Source organism: Salvia hispanica, unplaced genomic scaffold (genome assembly GCF_023119035.1).
Source record: "Salvia hispanica cultivar TCC Black 2014 unplaced genomic scaffold, UniMelb_Shisp_WGS_1.0 HiC_scaffold_1456, whole genome shotgun sequence".
Classification (NCBI taxonomy): Eukaryota; Viridiplantae; Streptophyta; class Magnoliopsida; order Lamiales; family Lamiaceae; genus Salvia; species Salvia hispanica.
In genome coordinates, this window is record NW_025951756.1 from 1 (window position 1) to 5,043 (window position 5,043).

At 34.0% G+C, this 5,043-nt stretch overlaps 1 pseudogene; it reads right to left on the bottom strand.

Annotated features, from left to right (window-relative positions):
- Positions 1–793: 793 nt before the first annotated feature.
- Positions 794–3,772, bottom strand: LOC125198424 (annotated as a pseudogene).
- Between the last annotated feature and the right edge of the window lie 1,271 nt (positions 3,773–5,043).

Sequence of the window (5,043 nt, forward strand, 5' to 3'; positions counted from 1 at the left end):
AGAAGAAAAGTTTGAGCTAGTCAGGCTCAACAAAGAAAAAATGAAAAGATGATGGCTCATTGTACTTGAGCTGAAATAGACCGAGAATGGTCTTCCAAAAATAAAACTGGCTCATGGTTTTGAGCTGTGAATGAAACTGGCTCATGGTTTGAGTTGGGAATGAAATTGGCTCATGGTTTGAGCTGGAATTAACTTCTCGACATGAGTCAAAACTGTCAGAATGGCTCCTAATGGCACGAGCTAAAACTGCCGAAGATGGCTCCTATGGCATGAGCTAAAACTGCCGATGATGGCTCTAGACACGAAACTGTCATCAGAAAAATTGAAGTACTCCTAAATACGAGTATAAACTATTTATCAAAGTGAAGATTGTGCAAGTTAAGTGTCGAAAAACTCGATACTTAACTTGAGGGGGAGTGTTGGAAAGATGAATTGAGAAGTCCTGAGTATGTGGGGAAGATAAAATATGGAGTCCCAACTTGTTGGGAAGAGAATAACATTTATATTGTGGAGTTCCAATAGGTATAGTTCCTAGGTATATTTATATATAGAGTCCTATAAATACCTATGTACTCCATGTATCAAAAAACAATTCAAATCCATTCACAATGTAGTCTCTAAAGCTTTTTGATTATTTTATTTTCCGCATTTTACTTTTCAACAGCCGATAGGCAAATTACCCTTAAAATAAACACTACAAAAGATAAACATCAGCAGTTATCTCTAATTCTCGATCTGTATCATCAGCATTTTGGTTTGGATGATGAGAGAGATAACTGACTTCCAACATCCTTCAAACAACTTGTAATATGCCAAACACTGTTTGTGTGATTGTAAGAAGTAGCAGCGCCAGAGCAACAAGAACAGAAATAACAGCCCAAGGGCTGTTAAAATAGTTATGCCTCAGCTTAGCCATCCACTTGTTCCTTCGTTTTTCGCAATACTTATTCACTTCATCAAACATGTCCTTGTAGGCAAAGTGATCTGAAGGGACGCATACCCCAACACACAAGTTGTTCACCATCTCCGCCACATTATTGTCGTCCCCTATCCAGTTTTTGATGACACCTCTTCGCACCAGTATCTCCACATCCTTGGAGGAATCAATGATGCAGTCCAGGAATTCGGCATATTCAGTCACAGCATTGTGCTGAAAATACTGCTCGTACGCGATGAGGTTCCGGAGGACCGACTCCGTAACATCCTCGATGGTCAGTGGCACCATCATTATCTCCCCTTCTTTGAACCTGAGGGAGAACAACGTCTTTTCTGTTGATTCCCCAAACTTGACATTAGCCTCTTCAAGCCTTCTCGCATTGTCGATAAACCTTTCTTTGCACAAGCCCGAGCTTGAGACATTGCGCCGAGGAAACCAACTGAGATGAACGGAGTGGAGCAAATGTTTCACCTGAAACATATATAGACTAAATTAGGATATTCAGCATTAAATAAACTTAAAATGTTCTAAACTGAACTAAAACAAACTAAAATTGAAGGGTACAGCGGTTCAGCTGTGCTAATTAATTTACAGTAATAACTAATAACTTTCAATATTGTGTGTTAAAATTATGAACACAAAGACATAATTATACCAATACAGCATGTAAATTTAAAATGTCAATACAAAGACATAAGTTTATCAACACAAGAAGATTGATAAATTTATGTCTTTGTGTTGATGTTTTTAACATACAAAATTGATATTAGTTATTACCATAACTTAGTTAGTATTTGATCACACACCTATATATAATATATATATATATATATAATATATATATATATATATATATATATATATATATATATATATAGAGTTGTAATCAATGTCGAACTCTTCTTAAAGACCGAACCACCGAACCATACCAAACTAGGGCTTTTAGATCTAGTTTTTTATGGATGAGATTCACAAATTTATAAATTATTTTCTCCTTCATCACTAGTCTATTTTAATTTATCCGAAGGTAAATAAGTCATACTAACACGTTACGAAGATTTAACTTCATTCCAGAATATATTACTTCATTCCAGTAGGTTTTTACTTCATTATAATAGGATTATTACTTCATTCTAGTAGGATTATTACTTCATTCCAGAATATGAATTGATTGTAGGCCATCATCTAGTAATGAACATTCAATAAATAATGAACCAAATGAACGTCAGTAATGAAGTAAATATGATATTTTATTGAAAAACAATGTTAACTTACTTCATTCAGTCATGCGATTACTTCATTACATTAGTTTATTACTTCATTCAATCATGCTATTACTTCATTCCATTAGTTTATTACTTCATAATGTGTTATGACATAATTATTTTTCAATTGAAGTAAATTCGGTATGTAATGAATGCGAAAATCACTTCATAACATACGTTTATTTAGTTCATTATGTAGTGAATATAGTTCATTATTTACTCCAACAAGTTTTTATTAAATAAAAAAAAGTTTAAATTTAAAAAAAAAAATTAATTATTTTTTTTTAAAAATTAAAAAAGGTATTTATTGAATAAATATTGAATTAATTGTAAATTAATTTGGTATGGTTCGGTGGTTCGGTCTTTAAGAGTGGATTTGTGGATAATGCAACTCCATATATATATATATATATATATATATAGAGAGAGAGAGAGAGAGAGAGGGATGTAGTGTATTCATATCCTTTTTCTATATATTGTTCAAACATTCAACTGAATCTCAGCCCTATAATTTTGTCATCTAACGGTTAGATTAATGCCACGTGTCATTTAATAATGCACATTTTCATTCTAATAATGTACACCGACTAATAATATAGCATTATAAGATTTGCATTCTAATAATGTACACGACTAATAATGCAATATTATAGTCTAATAATGCATTTGATCACAACCGTCCAATTCAAGGATCTAAGGGCTGTGATTTGTTTGAAACTTAACACCAATGAGCTGTGAAGACCTTAATACACCCCTATATATATATATATATATATATATGGGACAAAAGAGGGACAAAAAAAAGAAAAAAGGACACATTTTTGGGGAAGGGTAGAGTTTCTAACATCACCTGGGGGTAGGATCTGCGAAAATCTTTCTGGGTATTGTTGTTCTCCCGGACCAGGACGGAGATCTTTTAAAAGTGATAGAGAAGATCACAGAACTTGAAATGCGAATCCGTGCTACGGCCCTCGATGAGGGCGTAAAGCTCACCAAAAACGAAGAACGGCAGTTGATTTTGAAGAGCATGAGATCACGCTGCAGGCCGTTGATCATCCAGGCCGTTTGGAAGATGGGGGCGTTCAGCACCTTTGGGGCTTGCATACTAGCTGAACAATGAAGCAACCATCTAGAACAAGCATTTGGATGAACTCGTTTGAGGTTAGTGTTTTAGGCTCATCTGCTGCATCTTCTTGCTTCTGCTTCCAATTTGGCTAGAGCTTTCACTAACGTTACGACAATGTAAGGGTTTTTTGCTGTCATCAATCACCTGCTGCAGGAAACGCAGCTTCTGTTCTTCCATCATCTTTAGATGATCCTTGCCGTGATGGTAAGGACCGATGGTGATCACCTCGGGCTCGTAGGCCTTGGGGGTTTACATTGCGTGGAGATGATGCACTCTATATATTGTGCATTCTGATTGTACAGAGAGTTCACTCAGTTTTCATACAAGCTAGTTGAGGCTCGCAATACGTTGTTAGGCTCCATGTTTGTGTATCTATCTACTGGCTGCAAATACTTTATTTTATTTTATATATTATTAACCTCTCAATACGTCGTTAGGCTCCATGTTCGTACAAAAATAAGGTTGTTAGGCTCCTATTTTTTTTTACAAAAATGAGAAATTTCTATATTATTAACCTCTCAAGTCTCAACAGTCATCGACAGAGTTCTTCTTTACGAACTGGAAATATTAATAACTTTATCAAAATATAAATGCAGTAATGAAAAAGGTATGTCCTTTTTTCCGAGGGTAGATAACCATCATAAATTTAGAAACGAAATGAATGGCTGAGACATGGGAAGATCTAGACATTTGTTGAGAGACATCCATCATAAATGAGGTTATTAGATTCGCTGTTGAGGCTGCAAAACAGTCATTTTATTATTATTTATTTATTTATTTAATATTCCCGTTTAAATAGGTGGTCGTTTTTTATTTTAGTCGGACGTTCATAGTAGTAAAATCATTTACCTTTTAGTAGAAGAGTAAAAATCAACCATTTTCCTCATTTTACTTTACTCTTTCTACTTTATTCTCTCTTCATCTCTCTACTTTTTATTTCCTACTTTATTCTTCATTCTAACTCCTTAATATAATATTTCTTAATATCGTCGAAAATAAATTCTTCACTACTATAGACGAAGGAGTAATTTTTAGTTTCCATTTTACTCCTGGCCCTTTAAGATGATGTGTTTTCCTTTAGTTTGCTCAACTAAGATGGCCCTTTTTTTTGGGAACTTTCTTCAATTAATACACTCAACCATTTTTTCACACTCTTATTAATATATATTTTTTTTCTCTATATTTTAATACTTACACTCATCTTTCCCCCAATTAAACACTTTAACCAATAACTCCAAAATCCTGTATTGCTAAATATAATGCCTTAATTTGGGGCGGAGGGAGCATTTTTAAAAGGTTCTCTGAGTTTCCAAACCACTTATAAATATGTCAGTTTTTATAATATTAAAAAAATTTTTAAATTCAAGGAGGGCAGATTTCCCTTATGGTTCGGTCATTCTGTAGCCAGTTGCCACGTTTTGCCTCATAGGAATCAATAATCACACACACAAAAACAACGCTCGTACTACTTCTCAGTTGGTTTACCATTACTAATGCTCTTTAGACATCCACTGCCCACATATTCTTCTAAACTATACACGGCTATTTAGCACTATTAACCTATTTTCCTATTTCTCTTTCTTATTATTTTTAATTATAACATTCAATGAACTTAATTTATGAATAAATGACAAGTAAAATTGGGCCCTTTTTGGCGTTGGGGGTTTACCCTCCGGTTGACCAATCAACTTTTCTATAAAAAGAATTTTCCTTCC